The following is a 22,745-nucleotide window of genomic DNA, read 5'->3' as shown; positions in this document are numbered from 1 at the left end:
AGAAGGGCCTGGAAGGGACTAGTCCCAGGTGATGAAAGAGAAAAAAACTAGTTTCTGGAAGAGGTCAACCTTTCCCTAAATAGGACAGTCAAGCACACAGTAATGATAGCTAAATGTATTGAGCACCTAGTATGTGCCGAACACTGTTCTATTTATTTATTTATTAAATGTCTACTTTATTTAAACATCGTGGTTTACAAAGTTGTTTATGATACATTTATTACAGGCATTCAATATTCCAACATCCGTCCTACAACCAGTGTGAATTTTAAGCACCTTTTTAGGTACTTTCCACCTCAGTTTTATTGAGATATGACTGACATATAATGCTGTATTTGTCTAATGTGTAAATAGAAGAATTTTACATGTATATCTCAAAATGATTGTCATAATAAGTGTCACCTCATATAATTGTGCTTTTTTCTTTTCACGAGAACTTTTTAGTGTCTATTCCTTTTGAAATTGTCTAATAACGTTACAATATTGTGAATTATAGCCACCGTACTATGCATTGCACCCCAGGACTTATTTACCTAATATCTAGAAGTTTGTACTTTTAAATCAAACCCAAGATAGTCATATGCAAGGCAAGTGCTATTTCTCTAACCCTTAAGTTTGTACTTTTTGATCCCCTTCACGTTTCCATCCCAACCCCCACTAATCTATTTTCTATATCTCAGATGTCAGGTTTTAAGATTCCACAAAGTTAATCAGATAGTATTTGTCTGTCTGCTGACTCAGTTCCCAAACCGTAATGTTCTCAAGAGCTACCCATGCTTGTAGAAATGACAGGATTTCCTTTTTTGAGGCTGAATACTATTTCAGGCACACAGACTGCCACAACTTTTTTGTTCATTCATCTGTCATGAACACTTATGTTGCTTCCACGTTTTGAGCCATTATAAATTATGCAGAAATGAATTATGAGGTATACACATCCTTCAAGACAGCATTTTCATTTTCTGATAACAAAATAACCAGAAGTGGAATTGCTGGAGCATGTAGTAGTTCTCTCAAAAATTGGAGGTGGATGTGGGGTAGTGGGCCAGAGATCTAACTCAACAGGCTGAGTGCATAATTTTGTACAGAGCACCGAGGTGGGAGTTATCTCTGAGCACTGCCAAATGTGGTCCAAATACAATTTTCTATTGTTATTTTGGAGTCACAACCTGGGATGCTCAGGGGCTACTCCGGGTATGGTGCCTAGGTGGGGTGGAGGGTTTCCCCCGACAGTGCTTTGGGGCCCATATGGTGCCAGGGATCCAACCAAATTCTCCTGCATGCAGCATGCATAGCATGTGCTCCAGGTTTTTTTTTTTTTTTAATGTGTGTGCATTATCTCCCTAAACTTTCTCATGTAATTTTGTTTTTGTTTTTGTTTTTAATTTTTTGAGGCACGTTGATATGTGTGAGGCACCTCAGTATGTCTTCCACAGTGACTGAGCTCATTTCATTCCCACCAGCAGTGCTAAGGGTTCTCTTTTCTCCACATCCCCCCACACCCCCTCCCACACACTTGTTGTCTCTTGTATTTTTGATGTGAATCATCTTTTTTGTTTATTTTTGGCCCACACCTGGTGATGCTCAGAGATTACTCCTGGCTCTGCACTCAGGAATCATGCCTGGCGGTGCTGGGGAAACCAGATGGGATGTTGGGGAATGACCCCAGGCCCACCGCATGCAGGGCGAGTGCCTACCTGCTGTACTATCTCTCTGGTCCCTTGATGTTAAGTCATCTTAACAGGTGTGAGATATTGTGGACTTCTTGCTTGTGATTTCATTTCATCGTCACAGCTTCCCATTTTATTGGTGGAGAAGCTGAGTCACCGGAGAAAGGGTTAGGAAACTTGCCCAAGTGTCCATGAGCCAATGGAATAGCTGGACAGTCATGGGGTCCTCACAAGCCCATTCCTTAGATGCTCCCCCTCTCCCCACCCATCAGGCAGGAATTTGGGCCTGACTTAACAAGGAGGGAATTCTGGGTGCCAGGCTCCAGTTAAGCTCTTGGCATATCTTGTTTCATTGAGCTCTCTCAGCGGCCCTGGGAGATGGCTGTGATTGCATCTTCATTGTGTGGCTGAGGACTCTGAGGTTTATACAACTTGCCCAAGGCCATAATTTACAGGGGCCATGATTCACATGTGAATTTGCAACTTGCAGGTGCCTGGAGGTGTCAGGGAGGGGAGGAGGCAGCAGTGATGACCTTTCCCCTCCAGGCCTCCCTGGCAGAAGTGGAAGTGCCTGCCTTGTGCCTTTGATGTAGCGTGGGGCAGGGGGCTTAGTCCCAGCTGTCAACTTGGGAAGCCGCAGGAGGATTCTGGTATTTTCTTCTTCTTCTTCTTCTTCTTTTTTTTTAAACACTTGTAATTTGTAAGAGGGGGACAAAAAAACCCAAACAACAAAGTCTAAGCAAGGAAGATGACTTGACTGTCTAACAATGGGGGAAATCAGTTAAAACAACGACGGCACAAGCCCTTCCTCCATGGCGTCTATTTGCTGCTGTTTAAAAATATTTTCCAAGGCTATTCACAAAGGCAAACGCGCCAGATAAAGGCAGGAGACAAAACAACCAATTGTTAGCCTGACTAACAATGATAATTTTATAAATGACTTATTATGCATGGGGGGAGGCTGGTGATGGTGGTGGGGGCAAGCAGGGAATCTAGAAGGCAAAAGTCTGAAATGTTACTAGTGGTTATCTCCAGGCTGTGAAAACTGAAAGAGTAATGAAAAAATATCTTCATTAGACTATTCCGGACTCACCCGTATTTTACAAATTAGTTTGCTGACACTCCCCAGAACCTTGGAGGTGAAAGGCATCAAGGGAACCTCAACCCTTGCGTGGCATTTTCACGGAGGGAAACTGAGGCCCATGCTGGGGAACATGGTTGGTTGGGCGTCGCTGGCCAGGAAGTCAGACAAGGCTGCAACCAGGGGCGCGGGTGGGGCTCAGGACCAGCATCTCAGACCTGCGTAAAGGGGCACCAACGGCATCCCTGCGCGGGAGCCCCGGGCACCCCCCCTTCCCCGGGGCGTAGCTGGAGCCCGGTGGAGGGGAGAGGGGAGGGGAGAAGGTGGATGGGGGCTGGGTGGAAGCGAAGATTGGGGACCTTTCAAAAATGGAAACCAGATGAGCCGTTCAAAGGGGAGCACATTCTCCACGGCGCGCTCCTTTGTTGGGAGCGTGTGAGGCGGCGGCAGCTGCGCGCCTCGCCCCCAGCCGACGGCCCGATGGGGCGGACACGGATAACTGCATTAGATGCACTCAGCTCTTTTCAATAAAACGCTCTTGTTGGAGGCACAATAGGGGGAACGGGGCAGCAACCCCAGGCCGGGCCGGGGGGCGCCCTGCCCTCCCCTGGGAGAGAGTGGGGGGAACACACTCATTTTTGCACTCATTTTTCAGGGCTCAGCTCATTGACGTTGGCCGCCCAGTGGTTCAAAAGCCAAGGCGGAACTCGAGTCTGTGTCCCCCGGAAATGAGCAACCCCCTACCAGCTCTGGGTGGGTCTCTGGGGGTCGTACTGAGTTTGGGGTGGGAAAGAAGGGTCCCGGAGGTGTGCCCTAAAGGGCAGGAACGCTTAGTCTTCTGCTCTCTCTGGAGGAAACCCACCCGGGCAGAGAAGTGGCTGGGCCCTACCAGCACGGGCCCATCACTCAGATGCCACATTCTTTGAGTGACCCCAGGAAAACTATGCCAGGACATTCTTGATGTTCAAGCAGAACAGACAAAAACCCGGAAAAAGGGTATTTCTCAAATAGCCCTGTGAGGCTTTGGAAAGGCACACTGAGTGAGCTATGCTCTGCCCGGCTTTACAGATGTACAAACGGATTGGCCTGGTAAAATGAACAGCTGGTGAGAGGGAAAGCTGGAATGTACCAAGCTGGAGGGCTCTTTGGCTTTCCAGCGCCTTCTCAACCTGCACCATGCTGGCCTTGATAACTCTTGGTTGTGGGATTGTCCTACACAGTGGCATCCCTGACCTCTACCTTCTGGATGCCAGGAACACCCTCTTCCCGGCTGTGGCAACTTAAATGTCTCCAGACATGGCCAAAACGTGTGTGTGTGTGTGTGTGTGTGTGTGTGTGTGTGTGTGTGTGTGTGTCTGCGCGCACACATTCATCCCCTGAGCAAGCTTTCAGGCACCCTGGGAGCGCAGTGGGAGTTGGCACGTTGCTTTCCCTCAGCCTCAGTATTTCACCTTTGGGAGCAGCCACTTTGGCCAGCAAGGTGAGCTTTGTTCCCTAAGCGGGATCCCTGGGTTTGGTGAAGCAGAGAAAGTCAGCTGGACCAGACCAGGCCTAACCATGGGACATAGGCATCCAGAGCTCCATAGGATGCTGGGGGAATTTGAATGGGAGGGAGTAGAACTCTCCAACCAGAATTGGGAATGTCTGTCTGGAATGGCTCACCCGCCCTCCCCGTTCAGTCAACCACTCTCCCCAGGGCTGTTCCAAGATAGTTCCACAGGGCGGGGGTCCATCTCCCTCCATCGTCCACTAGGGGGGCTGAGGTGTCATAGGGAGCAGTGGGCAGGAAGGTAACGTGCCACTGTGCGAAATGGAGCTGGAGCCTTGAGGTGAGACAGCCGGCAGGCAGCCAGCCCCATTGCTGGCATGGGAAGGGCCATTAGCCTGAGATTCACCCGTCCCTATCCGCAGTATTTTTAGCCACAACTTGCATGTGACCCTTCCGCCTCTGTCTGGTCCCACTGCTGCTTTAGCCGACAGAGCGAATGGTCCTGGAACCCAGAGCAACTCAGGCTCCTTGAAGACCAAGCCCTGGCCCCCAGACCTCCAGGAATGGAAGCCTGTTTCAGTTCAACTGCCTCCTGCTCACTTAGAATTGATGGATAACTGAGCTGCATGTATTTGTTTCCCCCAGATCTGACCTTCCAAATGGCTGTATTGACTTTTTACGGGAAATGCATTTGTTAAGGCCCCTCTGGGAAGAGTGTCAGGTCCGTAGGGAAGTCTGAGACATCAGGGCCTCCCAGACGTCAGGCTTGCCTCCACTACACTCTGAGCTGCAAAGACTGGGGACTAGGTTTCATTGTTTTGGACCATGAGCCTTGTCAAGAGAACAGATAGCTGGAAAAGAAGAAAGTGAGAGATGGGGGTAAAGAGCCATGCACATCTCAGATAACAAAGGACTTTTGATTATTGAGCTTTGTCTTTATAGCTCGTGCTTCCTTTGATAGGCCCGTTTGCATTTAGCTTCAGTTTCAAAATGTCCGTGTCATAGCATGCACACGCTTAGTTGAGCTTGGGATTGCAAATGCATCTTTTCCATTTCCTCTCTTTGTCCGTGATATGTACTTGGTGGCCACAGCTTCCTTCTAAAAGGATCATGTCAAAAAAGGGAAGACATGAAGTCACATGGGCTCAGGCATATCTCCACCATATGTAACACAGGCCTCATCCCCTGGGTGGCTCACACTTGCCTTCATTTTGCTGAGATAATTTGCACCCTCCAACTTCATTAGCTGCAACCCCCGCCTGCCCTGGGACAAAAAATAGGACCGAACTGTTCAAAAGAACACATGGGGACTCTATTAATTCGGGCCCTAATTATGCCAATTCAACCCCTCAATAACTCTAATTAAAACCTGCCTCGTATGGGGCGTTGAATGGCAACACAGCTGTCTTTCCAAACAGATCTTTGGGTTGGGGAGGGGGGTGACCGAGGCGGGGGGACTCTCTTGATGCCATTTGGGGTGGTGGCTGTTATGGAAAGGGTCAGTGGCAGATTAAAACAGGGGTGCAGTCAGCGTGGGGAGCCTTGAAAAAAGTCTCCTATGTCAGGTCACAGTTTGAAATCTGAAGACCTTTAGCTTTTCCCTCAGCTTCCCCCTCCTCTTCTCCCCGCAGGCAGGAACACCTGCAAACGGACTGGAAGGAGCCGTGGTCAGCAGACACATGGATACCACAAGTTGACTGAAACATCTGAAAGAAAAAAGGGGGAAAAATTAAAAAGCAATCCAACCACCAAAGCCACACACCCCAAACAGAGAAAGAGGTTTTATTTATTTATTTTTTTCCCCCTCTTCTCCCCACCCTTCCCTCCCCCACGCCTTTTAGGATCCAGCTGCACTTTGCTGGGCACCATAAATAACTCTGCAATTACATTAATTGGTTGCATATTTGTTGACACGGAAGGGGAAGCCCTTGAGGTTGGGGGAGGTGGATTTCAGCTGCAATTTAACACTCTTCCCTCCTGCCATCCCTCCACGTCTAATTTCTAAGCACCCCGTTTAGTTTTTCCTGCGTGGAGGGGAAGTGGTGGGCTGACAGACCCATTTCAGAATAAGCTTTGACGGGCCCCAATCAGACTCCTGTCTCATCCGTCAGCTCTCCCTGGATCCATTCGTTGATCCTCTGGATTTAGGGGTTCTTTTGAAGGACGGGAGACATTGAGAGATGGGTTCCTGGCAACGCTCGATGGAGCTTAACTGTCTTTGGCGGTCGGGGGTGTGGTGGGCTTGATGTCAAGCATATTGCATGGATTAAATGGGAGCTGGTTCCATCTCGGAATCCTCAGCGCCATCGAGGATTCTTCTCATGCTCAGCCCACCTTTCGTCAACCATTCCTCGGGAAGTCAAGGTCTGACTTCCCTGGTTTGCTCTGTTGCAGCCCATGGCAAGAGAGGGAGGGTGAGACCTGGAGGCTGGGTCTCGGGCAGGAGGCCACCACAGAGCAGGGTGGAGGGCGAGTGGGGGCAGGTAGCAAGGCTCAGCCCCAGCTGGCAGCTCCAAGTTGGCAGACGCTCAGGCCTCATTTTTCCCTCTGCCAGAGTCAGGCTGAATAGGTAGAGGGGCGAATTCCTCGGGGGTCCTAGTTTGCGGTGGAGGGTGGACGAGACTTTGCATGACACACTGTGGGTGTGTGTGTCTTGGAAATGACCCTGGAGAGTGTCTAGAACTTTCTTTGGGAGGAAGGCCCAGGATAGTCCGGCTCACGTCAGGATCCTCACAGGGTCCAAGGGTGTGTGGTATTCTCACGCAAACAGGAGGCCCTCGGCTACTGTTGGGTGAGGACCTGAAGTTCTGGTTTCCAGGTGCTCTGAGCTCTTAGGAAGGAAGGAATTCTCTCAGCCTGATGTCATGTGTTTCACGTCTACATGGTATGGTGGACAGGACTCAGGCTTTGGAACCAGCAGACCAAAACTTTCAACTACAAGTTTTTCAGAGCCCTGTGTGGAGAATTAAGTTCCTGTAAGTAAATACAGGAGCCCCTTCTTTTTCCTCTCTAGGAAACAGGTGATGGAGAAAAATGGCTCGAATTTAGCCCTCTGATAATTTTTTTATTGCAATAGAAAAATAATATAGTCCTGCAAATTACCAAAAGGGATAGATAGCAGGAGTGAGAACCTACCACGGGCAAGGTGGAGTGCTCAGTGGTGTGTCCTCACGGTCAGTGCTTTGTACCTGATCTCCTCTCTGCTGCAGGGCTCAGTTCTCAGCGCAAATGTCAGCATCAGAGTGATCTTCCTCACAGGCTCTGTCCAAACAGCAACCCACCAACCCCGCTGTATTAGTCTGCCGGTGCTTTTCGGCCTATGACATATTACATATTGTTGGATCTATCTTTCCCTATTCTGCTTTTATGACAACAGGAGTGTGTTTTGTTGATTGCTCTACCTCTAACAATCAGAACAGTGCCTGATACACACATAAGAGCATTCTTGGGGCCAGAGCTATAGGACAGTGGGTAGGGTGTTTGCCTTGCGTGTGACCGACCCAGATTCGATACCAGACAACCCACATGCTCCCCTGAGTACCGCCAGGAGTAATTCCTGAGTGCAGAGCCAGAAGTGACCCCTGAGCATTGCTCTGTGTGTATGTGTGTGTGTGTGTGTGTGTGTGTGTGTGTGTTTGTGAAAAATAAGAGAGCAGTCATTAGTGAATGAATGGTGGGAACACAATCTGATCACCTAGCAGGAAGAGAATATTTGACTCAACATATGTGTCAGATCAAATTTCTTCATGATAAATAAGAGGTTGTACTCTGGGACTAGAGAGACAGACAATACAGCAGGTAAGATGCAAGCCCTGCAAGTGATGGATCTGGGTTTGATCCTTGGAATTCCATGTGGTCCTCCAGCCCTACCAGGAGATCCTTAAGCTCAGATCGGGGAGTAACCCCTGAGCACTGCAAGGTGTGGCCCAAGAACATAAACAAAACCAAAAACAATAAAAAGAAGGGTGTCCTCTATCTTTGGTTTCCATCCCAGAGTTCCTAGAGTCATGGTTAAGAACATGGCTGTTATAAGCAGATAGACCTAGATTCAAATATTTGCTCTACCCTGTAACAACCATGTGAACTCGGAACCACTAGGATCTAGCCTTGTGAGCCAGTTTCCTTCTCAAAAGATAAGAATAGTTGTGGGGATGAACTGAGATCATTTGAAAGTAGTTAAAGCTGATTCTTGGTATGACAAATGTCTGGTGATCATCAAGGTCATTCTCATCTTCATTATCTTGATCCTGAATGCCCCCTCCAACTTTCCCAATAACTGATACTAAATGATGTGACAAAAGGGAATGTAGATATTCGTTATTAAGAACTCTTCAATTCCTACGTCAGGTTTAGTTGCAGACCCAAGTCCATTTTTGATGCTTCTATTCATCATTTTTTTTTCAGAGGGAGGGCACACTCAGTGCTCAGAACTTAGTTCAGGGTTTGTGCTCAGGAATCACTCCTGGTGTTCTCAGGTGACAGAGATTGAACCTGAGTCAACTTCGTGCAAGGCGAGTGCTTTATCTACAGCACTACCTCTCCAGCCCCTGCTTTCATATTCTTGAAACTGTATTTGGTTGCCAATCACATAGTCATTTAGATGCAGAAGAACCACAAATTCCTCCTTGAGTTTAGTCCCTCATGCTACCCCAGTTGGTTTAGTCAGTCTCTGAACGGTGTTTGGGTCATTATCAAATCTCCAAGATAACTGAGCCCTTTTCAAATCAGGATGGGTTTTGCTGTAAGACCAGAGTAAATACCATTCTGCCAAAGGGACTAAACAGAATGGACAGGAGCAGAGATATCTGAACCTTAGCTTTGCACTCCGCTGGACTACTAGCCTCATTCTCTCATTAGCCACTAAGAACTGGTTTTAGGTGTGGCTGAGGGAGAGTGCCTGCTCCATGGGCTCTCAACTTCTTAGTCTGTTGGGGATTGTGTGAGAGGAGAGGACAAAGGACCTACTAGTAGGAAGGGAGGGACCTACTAGGTGTGCATGGTTGTGCAAATGAAGGGGTGGAGAATGGATCCCCAGAGCAAGGATTCTGCTCATCTGGTTTGCTCTGTGGGGATGGGGTTTGGGGCTGTGCTCTATGTCCAAGGGTACTAAGTGTCACCCACCTCAGGTAGCACAGGTCCATCTCTGTGTCCATCAATGCATGCAAGCCAGGATCTTGAGTTCGATTCACAAGAGGCAGTGCTAGTGATTAGCAGGGGGAGGGAAGAGCTGGGAAAGATTCTGTTTATGGAGACGTTGGGACACCAAAGAGCTTCATAGACAGATAAGGGGATTCTGCACAGTGTGCCCAAGGGCAGCCCCATATGATCCTCTGGTGGGCAGGCACAGAAGAATAGAACTTTAATTTCTATTTCTAGTCTGCCTAAAAACAGGAACTGAAAGTGCTATTAATGTTTTATCACAGAGTGACTTTTAATCCCTCACTACATTATCCATCCATTCACCTATTGCCTCCTTCCTTCCTTCCTTCCTTCCTTCCTTCCTTCCTTCCTTCCTTCCTTCCTTCCTTCCTTCCTTCCTTCCTTCCTTCCTTCCTTCCTTCCTTCCTTCCTTCCTTCCTTCCTTCCTTCCTTCCTTCCCCATAAGTGTACAATGTGGGAGAGGAAATTCCTGCCTCCAGGCATTCCGTCATCCTTCCCGGAGTTCCAGCATGGTGTTATGCCTTACAGAATATCGGGCCCGTTAATAATTTACAAAGTAGATCCTTTAGCTTCAGCTAATACTTCAACTCACAAAGTAAACAAGCAGCCTTAACAGATTACTGAAAAACTCTTAAAAGAGGTTTTAAGCAAAAAAAAAAAAAAGAATATTATAATATTGTTTTGGAGTAAAAACAAGCATTACCAGGACTGAGTTAATGTATCTCTTACCTTCTCCTATAAGCTCTTATTTCCAGCTAGATTAGAAGATATGGACTATGATTTGGTAAGAGTTCAGTAACAAAAATAAATGGGAAGTTTCTTGGTGGCTACTGGTAATATATGCATTTATAGCAATGACCATTAATAAAGCTCCTTGTCCTAAGTAAACACTGTATCTTGAAATACCAGTGAGTGATAGACATTGTCATAATTAAACAAAGAGTATCATTATTTTATGCTATTTTAGCCTTTACATTTTTCTATATGTTGTGTACACATGTAAACAATCTGTTGGGACCAATATAACCTTATAATTAGACACACATAAACTGAAAATGAATGCTCAAAATCTAAACAAAGTTTGCTGCCCACTCACCAGACTGCCCCTCTGGCTACAGAGATGAGGATAGACCCCTTAAGCCAGGTATCACAGCAGGCTTGTCCTGGGCACTGAGTAGGCACTGACTGGAACTCAGGGGACAATCTAGTGGTGCTTCTGTGTTGTTGTGGCTAAGGATCTGATCTTTCCCAGGGCATTCACTGTGCAAAGAAGGAACCAGAAAGTGTCCCACCCACCACAGTTTATCAGTTAAAAATAATAAATGGGGTGATGGTGATAACAGTGCCATTGTCCAGATTACCTCCAGTAAATGCAACCTCAAGAATCGGATCTTTAAGGATAACATGGGCAGATTAATAACCAATATGCTATGTACATTTAATTCATCTGCATGAAAGCTGGTGTCCTGGAAATCTCTTAGGAGAAAGTGTATAGTCTAGAGCTCCAAACCATTCCATGTTTGAAGGGATGTTCCCTTTACCTGGTACTTAGAACTCTTCCTTTCATCAAGGGTTGGCGTGGTCAAACTGCTTGTTCCTTAGCAGAGGGAGAAGGAGAACATTTGATCGGAGTCCGGAAGTGGTGGGCAGGGAGAGAAAGAGGCTGCGAGCTGGAAGGACAGTCAGCAAGGAGCTCTGGATGGGAGAGGAGAGGGGAGAGGAGAGGCAGAGAGTAAAGCCTGGAAAGGGGGCAACCGGGAGAGGTGGGAGGCAGGGAGGGGAAGGGCCCCGAGGGAGGAAGGGCCATGGGCTTGCTGCACTCCCTTCTATTAATCCAATTAAAGTGTTGAAAATCAGATCTCATGTGAAGCTTTTAACATGAATTTTTCATTACGGCTGGGGGCTGGGGTGGGTGGAGAGGAGGAAGGGAGCAGGGACGAGCAAGAGTCATGTGTGGGGCTGGAGGGAAAGTCCTCCAGGTTCTATCCAGGACACATATGACCCGGACCCTGGGCCTATACCTGTTTCTCTGCCCCCTCTCCCCCACCCCCAGGAAACTGCCTCTTCCCTCACACACCTTCGACCTGGCTTTATTTCTGCTCAGCTCTGGCAACCCCATTCTCCTGGAAGGGCACATAGCAGGTACGATCAGAAAGGTTCACCTCCTCAGTCCCCCACACCCTGCTTAGCTGGAGAGGAAGTGGGTCCCCAAGGCAAAGGATAAAGGGCTCTTCTCTGGCATTAGCGCTCTGCTCTGGACATGTCACCCCCATGGGCTTCGGAACCAGGAGTTCACCCACAAGCGTCCTTTTGAGTCCCAAGACAACAGGTCACAGGGAAGAGCGAAGGTTTGCTTAGGGGAAAGGGTATCTCCCCTCCCACTGCTTCCACCCTTTTTCCTCACCAGTGCATTTTTCAGACTTTCTTCTTCTTTTTTTAAAAAATTTTTATTAGTGAATCACCGTGAAGTACAGTTGCAGACTTAGAAACTTTCATCCTTGCGTTTCAATCATGCAATGGTCGAGTGCCCATCCCTCCACCAGTGCCCATTTTCCACCACCAATGGTCCCAGCATCCCTCCCACCACCCCCACTCCATCCTTTCCCCCTCCCCTGCCTTCCCGCACCACCACCTCTGTGGCAGAGCATTCCCTTTTGCTCTCTCTCTCCTTTTGGGTGTTGTGGTTTGCAGTAGAGGTATTAAGTGGCCATCATGTTCGGTCTATAGTCTACTTTCAGCCAGCATCTCCCATCCTGAACGGGCCCTCCTAGCACCCTTTACTTGGTGGTCCCTTCTCTATCTGAGCTGCCTTTTTCCTCAGCATGTGAGTCCAGTTTCTAAGCTGTGGAGTAAGCCTCCTGGTACTTATCTCTACTAATCTTGGGTGTTACAGGCTTTCTCTTTCAGCGGAGAAAAATGCTGTGGAGCTCTGATGACACTTGGCACTGGGTGAGCCGCAGGATCTTCAGTGCTGGGCTTTGTGGAGACAGCAAATGAGAAAGCAGACATTTCTGTGAGGGTCCTACTCAGGCCACTGGTCCTAATCACAGGTCTTATCTGCTTTTTTTTGGGGGCGGGAAAGGGAGAGTTGGGTATTTTGGTGCTATACCTGGTGATGCTCAGGGATTATTCCTGGCTCTGTACTCAGAAATTACTCCTGGTTGTGCACCGGGGAACCATATGGGATGCTGGGGATCAAACCCAGGTTGTCTGCGTGCAAGGCAAGTGCTCCACCTGCTGTACCAGCTCTCTAGTCCCCCTTACCTGCTTTCTGTCTGGACCTTTGCCTCCTGGCCGGGAAGCTGGAAAGCAAGGCAGATGACCTGCAAGGCAAATGGCCCAAGGTGGCCCATTTAGTGCAAAGAGCTAGGGTCAAAACCTAAACTCTTCTTCCTCTCGGTTCCCACTTGTCTGCTCCAGATTTCCCCCCATGGAGAGCAGCTTGTTATGTGGTAAGTACGTCTACTTGGTATGTGGTAAGTACTTGTGGATGGTTAAGTTAAAAACAAAAAAGTCTTGAGGAGGGCATGTTTGGCGACATTCTGTCCAGGGCACTGCTTCTACCCCCTGCACTTGCCTTTGACCTCTATCCTGGACTCCTCTATCCTGGACTTGTGTGAGGGGAGGGTGACCCCAGGCTGGGGTGAAGGGGGATTGAGGTGGGCTCCGAGAACTCCCTCCTGGCACGCCTCTTCTCTGTCAGCCCTCAGCTCCCCGCTCTGCACCCAGCCTGGCCCTGTGGGGGCCCTCGCCTGGGGTTTAATCTCCGCCAGACCTCCGCACCGCTGGGCTGCTGGTGTGTGGTCCTTTACACTGATGTGCCTCAGCAGCTGGAAATAGTGAGGGGGGCAGAGGGGGACCGACCCTGAGCATAAAACCCTGGCACTTCTCAAAACAAAAGGAACCACTCCAGCTTTTAATCAGTTTAGGGCTGAGGCGGGAGGATTGTGTTTGGTTTTATGCAGACAAAGCCTTTTTTGGGTCTCTGTTTTCATAGTGGTCTTCTGCCCTTGATAGGAAAGGCCAAAGCAGTCCCTGTAGGAGGGGATGGTGGGGAGGGGGCCTGGGGGAGCTGAGGCATTGCCTGGGGAGGGGGTGTTTGGTGGGGGTAGACCAAATGTCAGGGTGCAGAGTGGCCATTGGACCTTCATCCACCGGATCCCATTGGACCTTTGTCAGTCCCTCTGTCTGCTGTGGGTTCTGCTGACAGAAGCCAGGGGAAACACAGCTTTGGGGACCATGGCTGGCAAGGCTGCTCTGCCTTGGAAGGAAGGTGGGTGTCAAGAGGGGCTATGAGTTTTCAAAGTGGATCTGTGTTAAGATGGTGAAAGGAATTTTTCTCTTTTATTAAATTCATATCACTGCTGCTGAGAAAGTACACATTTGCAAAGTGAAGGAGTCACTTCCCAACCACAGTGTTGTCCTGAGTTTTAGATATTAGGACAGTCCAGGATTGAGATTCTAGAATTAAATAAAATTTTTTATTAGTAAATCACCGTGAGGTACAGTTACAAACTTATGGACTTTTATGTTTGCATTTCGTTTACATCCCTCCACCAGTGCCCATTCTCCTCCACCAATGTTCCCAGTATCCCTCCCACCACCCCCACCCCCACCCCCACCACCCCACCCTGCCTCTGCGGCAGAGCATTCCATTTTGTTCTCTCTCCTGTTGGATGTTGTAGTTTGCAATAGCGGTATTGAGTGGCCATCATGTTCGTCTATAGTCTACTTTCGGCATGCAGCTTTCAACCCGAGTGGGTCCTCCCAACATTCTCTACTAGGTGTTCCCTTCTCTATCTCAGCTGCCTTTCCCCCCAGCATGTGAGGCCAGTTTCCAAGCTGTGGGGCAGACCTCTTGGTTCTAATCTCTACTACTCTTGGGTGTTAGTCTCCCATTCTGCTACTTTATATTCCACAGATGAGTGCGATCTTTCTATAATCAGCCTGAAGTACTTGATGTGAAATCATGATGGATGAGTCATTGACCTAGGATTGTTAGATTGAGCAAATAAAAGTTCTGGATACCCAGTTGAAGCTGGACATCTGATGAGCAAGGAATACATTGATTGGGATGCTGTTTGACCTCTGCTGTTAAGGGCATTTGTGCAATGTGTGGGACGAAATGTGACAATGAGTTCTCTTTCTCTGAGGTCCCACACAGCGGGGCATCCTTCAGGGTCCTGGCACTCCTGTTCTGAATCTCTTCCATGGGAACCCCAGAGATCTCTTTCTCCTTGGTGTCTGGGCTCTTTTCTTTTCTTCATGGGATGCTTGTGGGGACTTAGTTCCTACCACCTTCCTGTCTAGTGTCATCTCCGTACTTCTTGGTCTGGGGTCCTTTACTCATTTCCACTGAGGAACTGTCCCTTTCTTATTCCTACTTGTGGGGCCTGGACTGTTCAAGATTCCAGCCTCTTGTTCTGAGCAGTCAAGCTGAAGGCAGTGAGATCTACAATATTGTGGTCCCTGTGCCTTACCAAGGTTAAACCAATCAGTCCTCAACAAACTACAAAGAAGGCAGTTTTATACATTGTGGTCAGCTAGATACTACTTACAACAGAGCCTTTAAGTCATATTTTAGGCATACAGTGGGCATTAAATATATTCACATTGTGTGATTCACCCTCATTTATCTTCAAAGGTTTGTTATCTTCCCAAAGGGAAACTATGCACCCTTTCAGCAAAAACTCTCCACTTTATGTTATCTCCACTCCTAGACAACCACTATTCTATTTTTCTGTGCTGATGCACTGATTACTGTAGGTTCTAAGTGGAATCATATGACGTTTGTCTTTTTGTGTCTTGCTTATTTTTCTTAGCATAGTATCCTTAAGGTTTATATAGGCTGTAGTCTGATGTTAGAATCTCTACTTAAGGCTAAACAATATTCTAGGGCATGTGGAGTTCACATGTTGTTTAGCCATGCATCTGCCAACGGATGCTTGGGTTGTTTCCACCTCTTGGTAATTGTCATGTACCAAATTTGGTGGCTTCCCAGAACATGGGTGTTCGGCGCCTGTTCAAGTCTTTGTGTTCAGTTCTTTTGGGCTCATGTACTCAGGAAGAGACATTGCTGGTCTGTGTGATGACTGTGTAATGTGGAAGTGCCATTGTTTTCCAAAGTTGTTGCATCATTTTCCATTCTCTACAGCAGTGTACAAGGATTCTAAATTCTCCACCTCCGTGCTAACACTTGTTATTTATTTATTCAGTCATTGCCACCTAATGGGGGTGAACACGGAGGACACTTTTAATTACTCTTTCACAGATGAGAAAACAGAGACCCAGAGAGGCAGAGTAACTTGCTTGTGGTCAGCCGGCAAGATTCAGGGATGGAATTTGAATCAGGGCAAGTGTCTCCTGTCCTTGAGTAGGTGTTCTAATTGTTCAAAACTATCTGTAAGAATGAGCGGTAGCCTAGGAGTTTTAACACATTCTTTTGAAACATGGTCTGGTGGAAGGCAAGGCTGGGAGCCTGTTCTCCTCAGTTAGGCTGTGATGGGGCTGCCCTGCCTCTCAGACTTTTGACCCATGGTCCAATTCTGCTCTGTCCAGAGGACAGAGCCACAGATTTTACCATTAACTTTGAACCTAGTCCTACAGAAACTGCCTGACTATTGTCCTTGGGACTGGCTGGCCTTTAAAAAAAATTTTTTAAAAAATTTTACTGAATCACCATGAGATAGTTACAAGCTTTCATGTTTGGGTTACAATCTCACAATGATCAAACACCCATCCCTCCACCAGTGCACATTCCCCACCACCAATATCCCGGGTATACCCCCCCTTTCCCACCCTTCCCCTGCCTCTATGGCAGACAATATTCCCCATACTCTTTCTCTACTTTTGGGCATTATAGCTTGCAACACAGACACTGAGAGGTCATCATGTTTGGTCCATTATCTACTTTCAGCATGCATCTCCCATCCCAACTGATTCTTCCAGCCATCATTTTATTAGTGATCCCTTCTCTATTCCATCTGCCTTCTCCCCTCCGCTCATGAAGCAGTCTTCCAGCTATGGGGCAATCCCCCTGGCCCTAGTATCTACCGTCCTTGGGTGTCAGCCTCATGTGATGTTATTCTATACTCCACAAATGAGTGCAGTCCCTCTATGTCTGTCCCTCTCTTTCTGACTCATTTCACTTAGCATGATACTCTCCATGTTTATACATTTATAAGCAAATTTCATGACTTCATCTCTCCTAACAGCTGCATAGTATTCCATTGTGTAGATGTACCAAAGTTTCTTTAACCAGTCATCTGTTTTAGGACACTCGGGTTGCTTCCATATTTTGGCTATTGTGAACAGTGCTGCAATAAATATATAGGTACAGATGTCATTTCTACTGTGCTCTTTTGCATCCTCGGGATATGGGACTGGCTGGCCTTGAGGTGTTTGAAGAACTCTGCACAGGAAGGGGTCTAGGCCCTTATGAGTTTCACTCTCTTCATCTCAACAATGGGAATAAGATCAAGGATAATAAAGTTGTTAAAAGGCAGAATGATAGTGGTGGTGGGGAATGTGCACTGGTCGAGGGATGGGTGTTTGATCATTGTGTGATTGTAACCCAAACACTAAAGCTTGTAACTATCTCACAGTGATTCAATAAAATAAAAAAAAAACAGTTAAAAAAAAGCAGAATGAGATGTCTGTGATGAGATGGGCTGAGTAGATTATAAAGGCTCATTGATTAGTAACCATTAAATTCCACATGTGTGTAAACACCTGTGGGGGAAACTCACTGAATTTGTATTTATTCCTTCTTGGTGGTGATGAGTTTTGTCCACCTCAATGAGGGGAGGAGGAACAAGTTAAATGAGGAAGAGGAGAGAGGATAGGCTGAGTCAGGGTGGAGGCTGAATTTTGAGTGGTTATGCCTAGCTCAGAGTGGTCCCCTCTAGTGCTTGTGGGCTTATGTCTCCATTAGGGTGGGTGTTCCAGGTAGGGAGCCAGGCACGTGGGCAGTTGTGGGAGCTTTAGGGGTCAGTGTGTATTGAGAAGATAGAGGAGACTGGTTTTGAGCTTTTCCCTTTACATTTAAAGAACACTTTCCTTTTAGCATAATATAATATATACTCACTGTAGTGAGGATGAAAAACGTTGTTGCAGATTTTCTCTGCTATCTGAAAGTAGAATTTTTCTATTTGGTAGATTATTTATTGGGACTAGAAAATATTATTATTTGTATATATGGACACAATTTTAAACATTGATATTCTATAGTTTACAATACTATTAATAACTATTTCTCATGCACGTAATTCCAACACCACACCCATCACCACTCCCACCCCCAAGTGGACACATTTATTTTTTCACCATTCCTCTCTCCCCTCACTCCACCCCTCAATCATATCACATAGAAACCTTCTATTTTCAATAGGGGGTGAATCTGTAATAAGAAGTCCTTAAACAGGAGATGGGGACAAGGTATGGTGGTTTGTTCTCAGGAAATGCATTGGAAGAGGGAACAACCACATGGCAGAGGGGACACCACATATGTGATGACAGCCAGGTGGAGGGAAGAAGTGAGGTTCGAAAGAGGAAGGTGGGAGGTGGTTTGAGATGGGAGGATCAGGCACCTGGATACACTGTGGATGGTGGCCAGGCCATGGGGGTGAGGAGAGATTTTGGGGTCATGCATGCAGTTCCAGTATGATAAGTAGGTGAAGCCCATGGATTGAGCACATTTGTTTAGGAATCACAAAAATCATCAGTGGCACTGAGGCTATGATCATCCATAGGCCTGACGGACAAGACTGAAGGTAGGCAATGAGAGTAGGAGGACTGTGTCAGTGATACTGCTCTGGAAGGAAGGGTTTCTGGGAGAGGGGATGGAAGAGGGTGAGAGAGAGAGAGAGAGACAGACAGAGACAGACAGACAGACAGAGAGACAGAGACAGAGACACATGCACACAAAGAGACAGAGACAGAGAGAGATAGAGAGACAGAGAAAGACAAAGAGACAGAGAGAGAGAGAGAGCATGCAGAGAGGCTACTTATCTTCCACGTGTCAACTCTGCCTGAATCTGCAGCCCTATATGGTCTCTTCCTGAGCACTGCTTGGGTATCCCTGGGACTGTAGTGCCCAAGCAACACCCCATTTTTGGGCCCTCACAATGAATTGCAGAGAAATACCGGAGTGATAGTACAGCAGGTAGGGCATTTGCCTTGCACATGGCTAACCAGCTTCAATCCCCAGCATCCCATATGGTCCCCATGAGCACTGCCAGGAATAATTTCTGAGTGCTGAGCCAGGAGTAACCCCTGAACATTGCTGGATGTGACCCCAAAAGAAAAAAAATGAAACAAACTGCAAAGTTACCTCTCACTTCCACCTCATGAGTCTCCTGAGCATCAAAGAAAAGAAAAAAAAAGGAAATATCAGAGAGAGTCAGAAAGGAAAATGATATAAGTGGGGGTGGGGGATGCTTGAGGCTAATAATGCTCCCCTCACCCTGAGATGTTCATCTCCCAATCCCTGAAAGATTATATGGCAAGAGGGACTTGGCAAGCATGATTAAATATTTTAGTAAGATTATCCTAGATTTTCTAGATGAGCTCCATGTCATCACAAGGGGCTGTGTAGGAGGGAGGGAGAAGGGCACTGGAGAGAAGGTGCTGAGCTGTTTACTTTCACGGTGGAGGATGGGGCCACAAACCAAGGACTGGAGGCAACCTTCAAGAAAAAAGAAGTCAGACTCTTCCTTCGGGCCTCTAGAAAGAACACAACCCAGCTAACACATTGATTTTAGTCCACTGAGTCTGATTATGGGCTTCTGACTTGTGTGACTGTAGGAATATCAATCTGGGTTCTTTCGAGCTCCTGTCTGTGGTCATGAGTTAGAGCAGCAATAGGCAACTGATACAAGGAAGAAGGGCGCTCATGTTCAACACTGGCCAGGCATTGTGTAGGAGTTTTGCTAGGTTTCTGGGCTGTCTAGGTCTCTGGGGTTTGGACTGGATGGTCCTGGGGTTTGGACTGAGCTGCCCAAACCTATTAGAATAGATTTGAGATTACAGGGCCTGTTTCACTCTTTTTCTCCCTCACAACAGGCATCCTTGGGGGAAGTAGCCTACGCTGGCGGAGGGATCTCACTGGCTTCTATGGCTGGCAGGGAGTGAGCTATATGGGGGGTCCTGCACTTACCTCAGTGACAGTCAGCTCTAGGTCTCTCATGGGGGAGGTCCCAGATGCTGGGCTAGAGGACAGAAAGGCAGGTCCTGCTGCCCAGGCTGATGTCCCCGCCTGCAGGGAGGTGGCTCATGGATATGGTTGTGACAGGGTCACTGCAGTAGCAGTGGAGAGAGGGCATGCTCTGACTGAACCAGTGAGGGATGCCTCAAAGGCGTGCAGCAGTTCAGTCTTGCCGCTGTTGGAGTGGCCTTGAGTGGCTTGATTGACCTTGATTGGCCTTGAGCAGCCCCGGATGCCTTCCTCCTGTCTAAGCTTCCTTCTTGGCCCTGAGTTCTCCATGTTTACCCCCAGGGTCTGAGCCCCTCCAGGAGATTAGTGTGACAGACAGGGCCAACCCTACCCCCCACACCCCCTTCCACAGTGTCCAACTTCCTTTAAAGGAGCAGAGCTGGTTAAAGAATCAGAAGAGACTCTCTTCCTAGGACAGTGATGCCTATCGACTCTTCGTTTGCATGACTAAAAGGGACAATTCAAATGACACTTCCAAAATAAGCTGTGGAAGGGAAAGGAAAGGGGTTGGGGACTTGGTGTGATCCTGTCTCTGCCTACACCACAAAGTTGCTGTCAAATGATCTTACTTGCTAAAGAAGATGAGAACCACAGAGCATTCATTCCACTGCAAACTTCAGTGTGGTGACCTTATCACTTCCAGCAACTTGACTGTCTCTGTTTGGCAGGGGTAGTGATTAAAATCAGAGAGGTTCAGATCTGAACCTAAAGCCCTCCCTTTTCCACGCCCAGGGCTACTCCATGGCCCAGGCTGTTTCTTAAATGAGATCAAAGTATTCATTGCCTCTAGGGAGGCCATTCCAACATTTTGTCAAATAGAGAAGGCATGTTTGATCGTTTTAGAGAGAAGTCCTTATTGTGATGACCACTAAAACCATTATTTCTCTCTTCTGCTGCAGTTTACCAGGTCTGGGAAACGACCAATGGGCTGGAGCATGTGCTTTGAAATGGGAGATATAGGTCTCTCATCCCTGGCATCTGATCCTCTGCATACTGAAGGGAAACCAGAAGAAAATAACCCTTAGCACCATCTGGTGTGGCCCACCAAATGAAACCAAACCAAACTAAATTCAAAATGCAACAAGCTGCAGTCTACCATCATCAGCTAGTCTCCTTGCTGTTTGACCTATTGTGTCAGACCCCTTTTCTCTGTTGGAGGGGGGAGGGAGGTGATAGTATCCCTGGGGAAGGCTCCAGGCAGAGTAAGGATAGCTCCACTAAAGATTTTTTGGACTGGCAGCTGCTTGTTATCATGATGTGGTTTCACCTTGTGTCTCAGTTTAAGTTTTCCCAAGGGCAGATACTGAGACAAGGAATTCAGTGCAAGTAGTTTAGTTGGAGGCAATCCAAGGCAGCACAGTCAGAGGGGAGCAGAGCAGTGGGGAAGGGAGGAGAGCCAAGAAAAGATTCCTCAGCCAGAAGGCTATTGCCTCGGGCAACTGCAGCTTTATCTTCGGGACTTGTCGATGCTTCCATTTCTCCAAAACCTACCAGCTCATTTTTATTAATGCCATCCAAGACCTTTGGAATTCAAATTTAGTCACTATTATTATTTTTCAGTACTTATTGCAAGGGTTGATATTTCCTGATTTTTTAAAAAAATTATTTCTGAGCTTCCTAAGTATAAAGATAATAGTTATTTTGTCAAAACGGAATAAAAGTTATCCTATCTTGCAATTACGATACTCTTGCATTGGAATCCTCTTACAAATAAATGTACAACACATGGTTAAATATTAGTGATCTCATTTTCCCCTCTGTCTTGAAAATATTTTGTCATCCTGGGAATTATTTCATCATTAATAATCAATTATCTCTGTTATGCTGACCCCTCCCCCTTGAAATAATCAGAAAATTTAATAATAATGAAGTTGACTAGGAGACTATTTTAAGTCACTTGTACTTATCAGCATTTAGTTTTCTTAGTTGATTGCAGAATTAGTTTAAGTGATCATATTATTTTCTACAGAAGATTTAAATGAAGACAGGGGACACCATGTTTTGAGTCTGCCTTTTGGTTTCATTGGATACAGCTGCTAATTGAAGCTTTTACTTTCTGTTTATAATGGCAAAGAGAGAAACCTTGTGAGAGAAAAGGTTTCACATTTATGACATTGACTCAGAAGATCAATGCAATGAGGCTATTGCATACCGGAATACACACAAATGACTATGGTGAAATTAATCACAAAAGAAAAATCAACTTATGAATCTTTAGGTGAGACACAATGTGATTTGTCTCAAATTCATATCAATGAATTAAGAATGTGTTTTTCAGAACAAAGAGGAAATGTATTTTTATCAAGTTAGTCATGTGACAAGATAGACTTTATTACACAAGATTTTATGATAAGAGCCCATTGCTTCCTATTTAACTGAAAAGATATTCTCTATCATTTTAGAGTTTGGGGCTCCAGAATTTACTTGACATAGTATATAAATGGACAAATGCTAAAAGCAAGTGTGTATCCAAAGAGGAAGAATATGATGTAGAAATATTGGTTTGAGGATTTTAAATTATATCTATAAATCTTAAAGTGAAAATGTTTTGCAATTGTGGATCAGAGATGACCATATTCTTTTCAATAAAATTATGAGGCCCCCACAAATCTTTCCAAGTATTGCATTTTTCTGAAAAAAAAAAAAAAAAGGTCCAATGTCACTTATTCCTAGGGAAATGCAATCAAACTGCCATGAGATATGATTTTATTGCTGGTGATAATTAACTATGTGAAAAACTGGAAACAACAGCTGAAAAGAATGTAGAGTAATTCTGGCATATTGGTGGGAATGTAAACTGGTAAACCTCTATGGGAAACAGTATGGAGAGTGCCTAAAAAATAAATATGGAAAAACTTTATGATCTAGCTATATCACTTGGAGGTATTTTTCTGAATGATGTGGAAATACTAGTTTGAAAGTATTATGTTTGTAGCAGCATTATTCACAATGGGCAAAACTTGGTATTGCTCATTGGTAGATGATGGTATAAAGAAGCTGTGGTTTAAATCCTCCATGAAATACTGCTTAGCTATTTTAACTTGGGTTTTTTTGGGCCATACCTGGTAGTCTTGGGGCGACTCTCTTGGCTCAGTGCTAAGGGGACCCAGCAAGGTGCTGGGGATTGAATCT

Source organism: Sorex araneus, chromosome 3 (genome assembly GCF_027595985.1).
Source record: "Sorex araneus isolate mSorAra2 chromosome 3, mSorAra2.pri, whole genome shotgun sequence".
Taxonomy (NCBI): Eukaryota; Metazoa; Chordata; class Mammalia; order Eulipotyphla; family Soricidae; genus Sorex; species Sorex araneus.
This window is presented reverse-complemented; position numbering follows the sequence as displayed.